This window comes from Rana temporaria, chromosome 11, assembly GCF_905171775.1.
Source record: "Rana temporaria chromosome 11, aRanTem1.1, whole genome shotgun sequence".
Classification (NCBI taxonomy): domain Eukaryota; kingdom Metazoa; phylum Chordata; class Amphibia; order Anura; family Ranidae; genus Rana; species Rana temporaria.
The window spans coordinates 13,848,148-13,859,538 of NC_053499.1; positions in this window are offsets into that span (position 1 = coordinate 13,848,148).

Consider the following 11,391-nt stretch of genomic DNA (forward strand, 5'->3'; position numbering starts at 1 on the left):
AAATTACAACATTTATTGAGACCCGCTTTATTTCTTGCTACCAACAAACCTTGCTTGTGTCCTGACAAAGCTTAACCACTTAAGACCCGGACCTTTAGGCAGCTAAAGGACCCGGCCAGGTTTTGCGATTCGGCACTGCGTCGCTTTAACAGACAATTGCGCGGTCGTGCAACGTGACTCCCAAACAAAATTGGCGTCCTTTTTTCCCCACAAATAGAGCTTTCTTTTGGTGGTATTTGACGCGGTCGGAATTTCCGATGGAAAAAGTGTGTCTGACTTTTTCCATCGGAAATTCCAATTGTGTGTAAAGGGCTTTAGGAGGGTTATTGCCACTGGTGCATGCTTGGGGGGGGGGTAGATCATACATATTTGGGATGATCTTGTATACTCTCTGAACCACCAAGTTGCCCCCCCTATCAAGCAATTGAGGAGGCTCTTCTATTTGCTCAATGCAAATGCCTGGAAAAGGCCCAACTAATTGGTAGGGTCCTGCGCTGATTGAGGTCCTGGGTTTAGGGAGCCTCTCAGAGGACAAGGATCTGGAACGAAAAGTGATATATTGGAATGGAGTATCAGAGGTGACTCTACTGAATCTACTGAATCCTGCCAGTGGTCGCCTGCACACAAACTCCTGTTTGATTGTAGCCCTGTTTGCAGCCTATAGGATGGTTGTCCTTAAAGGAGTTGTAAAGGTTCCTTTAAGCTAGAGCATTGTTGGGTCACTTACCTTTTCCTTTGATTTCCCTTCTAAAAATTTTTTCTTTGTCTGAATTTCTCACTTCCTGTTTCTCCTCAGTAAGCTTTCCCCCATCATCCGAACCGTTCTGGCTGGGGGTTAGTCAACAGCTTACTGAGGAGGGACAGGAAGTGAGAAATTCAGACAAAGAAAACAAAGAAAAAAAACACATTTAGGCCCCGTACACATGGTCGGTTTGGTCCGATGAGAATGAACCGAAGTTCATTTTTATCGGACCAAACCGACCGTGTGTATAGGTTATCCATCTGTTTTCCTTCGGTCCAAAATTTTAAAACATGCTTTAAAACCGAACCGATGGACCGCTGCCCCATCGGACCAAACTGATGGTTAGTACAGAAAAGCATTGGTTCAAAACCCGCGCATGCTCAGAATCAAGTCGACGCATGCTTGGAAGCATTGAACTTCGTTTTATTCAGCACGTCGTGTGTTTGACGTCACCGCGTTCTGACCCGATCGGATTTTGGACTGACGATGTGTACACATATCAGGCCGTACGGCCACTTCAGAGGTGAACCGATGAAAACGGTCCGTCGGACCATTCTCATCGGTTTTGTCCGACCGTGTGTATGGGGCCTTAGAAGGGAAATCGAAGGAAAAGGTAAGTGAACCAACAATGCACTAGCTTAAAGGAACCTATTTAGAAAATAAAAAAGAACCTTTACAACTCCTTTAAATGGGTATCTAATCAACCCTCCTACTGTAGAAGAGTGGATGGCATAACTAGACAGATATATGGTTTTGAGAATGTTACATATGTTGTATAATCGAGAAGATCTATTTGTAAGTACACTTCATTATGAGATTGTTGGTTGGATAATAGGCCTCTCCCCGTGCTGCTCTCTACCCTTTGGATTAGAGGATTTGTTCACTTGCGCGACTCAACAGCCTGGTTTTACTACCTCCAACCAAGTGTATGCAGCTGTTCATGGCTGTGTACATATCACAGCGTTGATGCTGTGCTTCATGGCCATGGAAAAAATAAGCCAGCATGTTGCTGCAAGTCATTGGGGCTGCGCTGTGACATATCGCCTCCTCGCCATCTGTCAAACGCCCACTGAAAATCGGTCCACCACCACTGATTTCTTCTCAGAGGGGTGGCAAAAGGCTGTCACACATGTGAACAAGCCCTTAAAGAGTTAGAAATGCAAGCAACATCTCTGCCCACTTGTGCCCTCTCTATGGGTGACTTCTTGGAAGTCCCAAATTTAGATATGCTAGTCAACTAAAAATGTTACGTCCCCCTATAATCCCAAGCTGCTGCACCAAACACTTATATGTGTCACAATAATCAGTCTTTCATATGCAGGGCTGTGTTTAAACATAAACCTAAATGAATCATTTAATTATACACAATAGTGAACCACCATTACCGTGCACACCTCGAAATCTTCTGTGTAACGTTCATGCACATTTCAATAAATTACTAAACAAATATATATTTAGGGCCAGATCCACAAAGAAGTTACGCTGGCATATCTATTGATACGCCGCGTAACTTCTACAGGTAGTTTGCTCTGGCGTATCTTTGTTTTGTATCCACAAAACAAGATACGCCTGAAGCTGTGCTAGATCCGACTGGCGTACGTCTTAGTACGCCGTCGGATCTAAGGTGCATATTTACGCTGGCTGCTAGGTGGCGTTTCTGTCGATTTCCTCGTCGAGTATGCAAATTAGCTAGATACGGCGATCCACAAACGTACATCCGCCCGGCGCATTTTTTTTCCGTAGTTTCCGTAAGGCTTTTTTCGGCGAATAGTTACCCCTGCTATATAAGGCGTATCCTATGTTAAGTATGGACGTTGTTCCCGCATTGAATTTTGAAAATTTTATGTTGTTTGCGTAAGTTGTTCGCGAATAGGGCTTTGACTAGAATGATATTCACGTCGTAAGCATTGGCTTGTTGCGGGTTAATTTCGAGCATGCGCACTGGGATACCCCCACGGACAGCACATGCGCCGGTCAGAAAAAATGTCATTTACGTCGGGTCAAGTAAAATTAACATAAAACACGCCCACATCTTTAACATTTGAATTCCGCGCCCTTACGCTGGAAGATTCACGCTACGCCACTGTAACTTTAGAGGCAAGTGCTTTGTGAATACAGCACTTGCCTCTCAACGTTGTGGCGGCGTAGCGTTAATATGATAGGCTACGCCTGCCAAAAATTACGATCCGCTACGTGGATCTGGCCCTAAAAACACACTACATTTACAAAGTGTCCAGTGCTAAAAAATTAAATATAAATCAAAATAAATGTCCAAAAGTGCTTAGCATACCTTTTTTCACTTGGAACTCAGAAAAACGATGTAATGGGGACTATAAATACCCCATTCAATGGCCAAATATATACGAGGAGTGTTCAAGTCAAACCGGGACTTTACATTTTACAGGTATAAAAAAGGGATGCTAGTGTGGCGGTACTACACGCAGTAGTAAGTGGCAAGTGTGTCCTATTACTGATAGGTGGCGCACATGTCGCGGGCCAGTCCAGAGACTGTTAATCAAGATGGCAGACAACAGTGTTAGTACATGCATGCATCTGCAGGTAAAGTGATGGCAAGTGTTTTCTGGGACAAAACGTGGTGCTATTCATGTGGATTTTCTACACAGTGGTGCCACTGTCAACAATGAATATTACTGTCATGTTCTGAGTAATGTGCATAAGCCTCTGCGGAAAAAAAATGGCCTGCTTTGATCACTAAGGGCGTACTGTTTCTCCAGGACAAAGCTCATGCTGCTCACTGCACTACAGGGAGGTAGTTCCACATTCTCCTTACAGCCCGGACCTCGCTCCGAGTGATTTCCATCTGCTTGGACCCCTAAAAGAGTTCCTCCGAGGTCAGGATTTCAGCACTGATGAAGAAGTGAAGCAGGCTGTCCTAGGATGGTTCAACCGTACTGAGAAATCATTCTATGCCGAAGCTTTCCAGACATTAGTTAAACAATGGGCAATAAGACCCCACATCTCTCCTCCAGGCTGAAAAGGCTGAGATCAAAAATAACAATAAACTCTCTCTGCCTTTCCAGTTGCGTCCCCGGCATTGTTTACTTCCGCTGGCCCAGACGTGACGTCATAACATCACGCCCGGGCCTCCGAGGGTCATAGAGCTGACTGGGGACCATCTGGTCACTGAAAATCTCTGCTCAACTTCCGGCGGCGACCGATTCGTTCTCCGGCTCGCCGATCGCAGGGGAGGAGAAGCACCGTCGGGCGACAAGAGGGGACTGCCGCTGTGATTGTTCTCACAGCACACAGAATCGCTGGCTGAAAAAGATGATATCTGGTTCATGCTGTAGCTCTGCAGGCATCATTTTAAATATCCCCACTCAAATTCCAGGACGTCATATGACGGCCTATGGGTGGGAAGTGGTTAAAGAATATATGTGTGTGTATTATTGTACAATCTTAAAGTTAGTTCCCATTATGTCCCAGACATATTTATCAGTATTTATGATTATATTTATAAACAATGTCTGGGCGTATCGCCAAGCTGTCTACAAGTATTTTCTAGTTCTCACGTTTCGTATCATCTTATCTATAGTAACAATGTTACCACATATGAGACTGCCCAGCTAAAAGCAATGTTAAAGAAGCACTCACCATTAACTTATAGCAAAGCACAAAGTAATACACACGGTCGGAATTTCCAACAGAAAAAGTCAGATGGGAGCTTTTTGTTGGATATTCCGTCCGTATGTATGCCCCATCGTACTTTTCCTGTCAGAATTTCCGACGGACTTATGGCTCGTACACACGATTCGAAGAATCGTACGATAATCGGATTGTTAGAACAGAGCTATCGAAAGCCGATCATGACAGTTCATCCGATATTATTTTATTGGACATGCACGAAAAATTTTCTCGTACAATACCAGATTGTACGATTTTCGTTTAGTCAGTGCAGTTGTCGTCTGAAAATACAATACAAATACATTACAACACGTGACCTTACTTCCGTTTTTTTTTCTGTCGTATGAGAATTTTCGTGACTTTAATAACCATTTAATTTTTACTTGCGACTATTCTGCATAAAAAAAAATGTACGATCTGGCATATGATATTCGAAACGTGTGTACAGGGCATTAGATAGAGAGCAGGTTCTCTATTTTTCTGTCGGAAATTGGATAGAGGTTCGCCCGTTGAAAAGTCCAACCGTGTGTACGCGGCATGAGTACATGGTTAAGAGGGGGTCTTTACAAAGACCCTCATGCCCTGTACACACGATCGGTCCATCCGATGAAAACGGTCTGATGGACCGTTTTCATCGGTTAACAGATGAAGCTGACTGATGGTCGTGCCTACACACCATCAGTTAAAAAAATGATCGTGTCAGAACACAGTGACGGAAAACACAACGACGTGCTGAAAAAAATGAAGTTCAATGCTTCCAAGCATGCGTCGACTTGATTCTGAGCATGTGTGGATTTTTAACCGATGGACGTGCCTATCGGTTAGGTATCCATCGGTTAAATTTAAAACAAGATTGCTTTTTGTTAACCTATGGATAAATAACCGACGGGGCCCACACACGATTGGTTTGGTCCGATGAAAATGGTCCATCAGACCGCTCTCATCGGTTTGAACGATCGTGTGTATGCGGCATTACACCTAGTACTCTACTTTAGTAGGTGCCAAGGGATGCAGGAACCAAGCACATGCCGTGGTGCCTTCTAGTGGTAAAGTAGTTGTGGCTTACACCCTGTATTTGAATACAAAATCTAATTAGAATGTCTCTGGACCAGAATGGTGGTTAGGCAAAATGAAAGAGCAAAAGAGATAGAAAGGAGTAGGAGAAAGATGAAGGGGCAGGAAAAAAAGGGGGGGAGAAGGGGTCTGGAGTGTCTGCTCATGGTCTTATACGTAAGAGAGCCAGATTGGGTTTGAGGGAAAAGCAGAAGAAGAGGTCAGGGGGCTGTTATCAAATTGTGGGGGGAGAAAGTGGAGCACCCAGGGTTGCCATAATTTGGTGTAGTATTCGATCTTGTCCAATAGAATAACCTCCAAGTCAGCATTCCCCGACTTGTTCATTCCCCGACTTAGTTGGGGTAGGCCGTACACTTCGCTGGGGGTGGGTCAACCATGCCTCATGACCTTTGACATCTGGGAACCCGCCTTCTGACCTTTGGGGGAGGTCCCTGCTGCAATTCCTGAGTCCTAGCCCTATTCTTCAAGGGAAAACCCTAACCCAACCCCAATCCCAACCCTGCCCCTAACTCTACCCCTACCCTTAACCCTGACCCTAACCCTAACCTTGACCATGGACCATAGCTTTAGTATGAATACAAAAAAGTGCAGTGCTAATTGGAAAGTGGTCCTACGACAAATTTACCATGTATTGATAGTTGGCGTTTAAACCCTTAGGCTGCGTACACACCATCGGTCCAAACCGATGAAAACGGACTGAAGTTCAGTTTCATCGGTCCAAACCGACCGTGTATACGCCCCATCGGTCTGTTGTCCTTCGGTCCAAAAAAAGAGAACTTGCTTTAAAATCGAACCGATGGACGGCTGACCGATAGGTCAAAACCGATGGTTAGTTCAAAAGCCGTGCATGCTCAGAATCAAGTCGACGCATGCTTGGAAGCATTGAACTTCGTTTTTTTCAGCACGTCGTGTGTTTTACGTCACCGCGTTCTGCCCCGATCGGTTTTTGAAACAATGGTGTGTACGCACATCAGACCATCAGCCTGCTTCAGCGGTGAACCAATGAAAACGGTCCGTCGGACCATTCTCATCGGATGGACTGACCGTGTGTACGCGGCCTTAGAGTATAAAAACACACATTAATATATACACAAAAAAAAGAAAAAAATTCCAGCATACATATATTTAAAGTCCACACTGTGAGAAGTGAGAAAAATTATATATATGGAAAAATGTAATGATAATATAGTCCGAGTATGGCACTGGTGACAATAACGTTGAAGCATTAATCCAGATGAGTGAATATCAGCCTTCAAATACAGACACAGTGAAGATAGGATGATAGAGGAAACCACCACCGATAAGACTGAGGCTTACCAGAGCATGTGGACTCAACAAGGCATATGCCAAAATTAGTCTTCAAGACTTTGTGGTGACAATACACCAATGATTGAAAAACGTCAGCGTATGAAGGTGTTGCACACCGGAAGTTGGTAGTCACATTTTCCTCCCGGGGACACACAACACAAGGATACGAGGTAGAATCTGTGGCAAGGATTTACAATTTTACCATAAATACGAAAGAAATTTCCACATAGTGTAAATCCGCTTAACAGGAAGATTTATTTAGAAAAGGGTAAAAGAACACTCACATTTGAGTAGATACAACAAGCGCTTGTGTAAAAGGGGTATTAACGCAATGGCGACAGCAAGCTCGAACCGACGCGTTTCATCTGAGAAGACATCATCTGGGGATCATAGCTTTAGTGACTCTGTTTTTAGTTTCCACAATGTTAAGAAAGCTAGTCTTCCAGGCTTTTGCTATGGTTAGTTTGGCGGCTTTGGTCACCTGGAGGAATAGTTTGTGTTGGACCCTTGTTAAGCTGTGAGGTTAAATTGAAAATTCCAATAAAAAAATATCTGATGACATTTCTAAGTTTTGGTTTCAAATTCTGCCTCTTACAAAAGTGTCTTGACATACACTTGTAAGGCCCTTTCAAAGTCAATGAGATGCCTAACAAAACACGCATCAACATTTAAAAAAAAAAAGAAGTGTGGTGACCCCCGAGCCTCGACACAAAGAAGCCTTTAATATTTTGCCTACAAAATCCATTTAATTGTACACTTGTCTATCCTTGTACATGTCTGATTCACAGCCTTCTAGTATAAGTGCCGGAGCACAGCTCCCTGTGACCCAACTCTGGAGATTAGTAGCACAAGACAGCTAATCATATAGAACAGATACTGAGAATTCCACAACCGAATTGAGCGGATTGAGGAAATATCTCCTTCCACTTCCTATAATTCTCGGCGATCTTATCTTCCGTAATCCAGCTTTAGACAGCAAATTAGAAATATAAAAATATATTTATTTGGGATGTTTCTTGACATGAAAGATTAATACTGTAAAGTATATTGGCCCAGATTGTATCTAACAGATTACTTAGTAAAGTATAGCCGATATCTGATGCTTTTTCTGCAAGTTGCACATTTGCCCTTGAAGGAACCTTGCTGGGTTCGGAGTGTCTGGCCTCTTAGAAAAGCTGCAGGGTGACAGAATGAAGAGGATGACGGCATGAGGGCACTTGTCCTTTTAAAGGGGCTGAGAAAGGTTTCTTAATTAAAGCTCAATTACGCAAAATATATAGGAAAAGTTTTATCTACTGAACGCTTTGTAGTTTTGTCCAGCTACTTATGTGCTTTATACCCTTAGAGGGTGACACCTTGTACTTTGTTGAAGTAAGGTTCTACAGTGATGTCAATTAGCCATTTTCCCTCCCCTGTGTCATGTGACTCGTTAGTATTACAAGGTCTCAGGTGTGAATGGGGAGCCCATGTGGTCAATTTGGTGTTATCGCTCTCACTCTCTCATACTGGTCACTGGAAGTTTAACATGGCACCTCATGGCAAAGAACTCTCTGAGGATCTAAAAAACAGAATTGTTGCTCTACATAAAGATGGCCTAGGCTATAAGAAGTTTACCAAGACCCTGAAACTGAGCTGCAGCACGAAGTTATTATGTATGGATATATATTGCAACACTGTTATTATCCTTACATGAAGAAACAGATAATGCTTTAAAGTTACGACTACAAATCTGTTTGAAATGAAGGCAAAGAAGTTATCAATATAGGGCAAAAGATGGAAGTAGATGCTATTTCTTCAAACGTGTTCAAACCTTCTTTCCCTCCTCACTCCTAATTACGGCCCCTCCTTTATGTTGAATTCCTGGACGCTTCACTTTGGAGAAGCAATTGTGGATTTTCGAGAGGAAGTTCTACCATCCCCCTCCTCCTCACTCAGAGACATTGAAGGAAATCCTTGCTTTGGGATGACTGAAGGAAACTCTTGTTTAAGAACTGTTTTGTATTATGAAGAAGCCTTATATGAATTGGCCAATGAGGGATCCCATGCTGAGTACAAGTGGGTGGGTGAAATGGGTGAAGTGGGTGTGAATTGTATGGGTTGACCATTGAGAATGCATTTTGTGACCGTGTGCTGATAATAAAGCCAACTGCCCAGACGGCAGCCATGCTCTCTGCTGTTGAAACGTTGGAAGGTGAGCATGTGGTCTGTTTTGTCTGTAGATTGCACTGTTTCCCCATAGTAATTTGAATCAGACGGCAGAATGGGTAACCCTGAGTTTGTATCAGGAAATCAATTAATTAATGAGTCTCTATCAACAGTGGTTTAAAAGGACAGGTTCCACGCAGAACAGGCCTCGCCATGGCCGACCAAAGAAGTTGAGGTCACATGCTCAGCGTCATATCCAGAGGTTGTCTTTGGAAAATAGATGTATGAGTGCTGCCAGCTTTGCTGCAGAGGTTGAAGGGGTGTAGAGTCAGCCTGTCAGTGCTCAGACCATACGCTGCACACTGCATCAAATTGGTCTTCATGGCTGTCGTCCCAGAAGGAAGCCTTTTCTAAAGATGAAGCACAAGAAAGCCAGCAAACAGTTTGCTGAAGACAAGTAGACTAAGGATTACTGGAACCATGTCCTGTGGTCGGATGAGACCAAGATAAACTTATTTGGTTCAGATGGTGACAAGCGTGTGTGGTGACAACCAGGTGAGGAGGACAATAACAAGTGTGTCTTGTCTACAGTCAATCATGGTGGTGGGAGTGTCATGGTCTGGGGCTGCATGAGTGCTGCCGACACTGGAGAGCTACAGTTCATTGAGGGAACCATGAATGCCAACATGTACTGTGACATACTGAAGCAGAGAATGATTCCCTCTGTTCAGAGACTGGGCCGCAGGGCAGTATTCCAACATGATAATGACCCCAAACACGCCTCCAAGAAGACCACTGCCTTGCTAAAGAAGCTGAGGGTAAAGGTGATGGACTGGCCAAGCATGTCTCCAGACCTAAACCCTATTGAGCATCTGTGGGACATCCGGAAGGTCTCTAACATCCACCAGCTCCGTGATGTCGTCACGAGGACTCCATGCCCAAGAGGGTTAAGGCAGTGCTGGAAAATAATGGTGGCCACTCAAAATATTGACACTTTGGGCCCAATTTGGAGATTTTCACTTAGGGGTGTACTCACTTTTGTTGCCAGCGGTTTAGACATTAATGGCTGTGTGTTGAGTTATTTTGAGGGGACAGCAAATTTACACTGTTATACAAGCTGTACACTCACTACACAACATTGTAGCAAAGTGTCATTTCTACAAAATGTGAGGGGTGTAATTACTTTTGTGAGTTACTGTATATGTATATATATATATATATATGTATATGTATATATATATATATATATACTGTATATATATTTTACTATTTTGGCCCAGTTTTCCTGTAATGATAAAAAATCGGGAGATATTCATTACCATTTACCACCAAATAAAAGGCTTGTGTGTCCTGAAAAAAACGCACCTGGATGCACAAAGTAGTTTGTGATGATTTGTTTGGTTTTGCTAACACGTGTCAAAGTTGCAAAATTGTGCTTAGGCATTAGGATTTTGCCCTTAGGTGCGAGGGGTTAAAGTATGTATCCCCCCTGGTCCTGTCTTATTGAATACTTCTACAAAGGCGGCTTCAGTAACTGCCGTCTTCTCTTTTCCCTTGATGTTCTATGACTACATCCTGATCATTCCGCGGACCTCAGCTGGATTCTTTATCAGGCAGTTCTTGGCCTGGCATAATCTGATCCAGATTCCGTCACTTATTAATGCCTGGCCGGAGTTTGTGCCTGATTACCCTAACATGCCGTACAGCCTGGCACCTGCCTGTGCTATAAGCCAACACATTTATTCAATAAAGGGTGAATTCCGCGCACAGCTCCGGCTCCGATGCGATGTAAGCTGCACAGCCATATTCCTTCTACGGAATGCTGATCATTTGATGACTCGGACCTCCCAACCGTCCCTTCTTTTTAGATGCAAATTCATTTTTTCCACTACAGCTGTACCTCTTCTAGGCCTGGTGTGTTCAGCCATCTAATGCTTCAAGGGAAGCTGTACTGAGAACCAGGGGTGGACTGACCATTGAGTCACTCGGGCACTGCCCGAGGGCCCCATGCCACTAGGGGGCCCCATCAGGGTTGCCAGGCTCAGTACAACCAGGGACAGTATATAAAAATCTATGTTTTTTTTAGATGTGACCCTGATATGTCTGAAACCGACATGCTTTTGATGTTAAAATCCCAAGATTTTAGTTGCCCGCCTCTGCCCTGCCTCCTGGCGTGGTGGCCATCTGTAAGCCCAGGGGCCCCATAATCTTCTATTGCCCGGGGGCCCCATGATTTTTAAGTCCGCCCCTGCTGAGAACATATTCAGACTGTCCTTGAACTTTTTTTTTTTTTATGTGATAATTGCTTGGTTGCAATTGCAATGCAAAGGCTTCAATATTTTCTGAATCTCCGACCTTGAAAGTGTTAGAACTCATTGATATGTGCTTTGATCTCTGAAGAGCGATCCGCATTCAGATCGCTCTTCAAAGAGCATTTGACAGGCATTGCCTCCTCCGTGCCTGATTTAATCCCATTG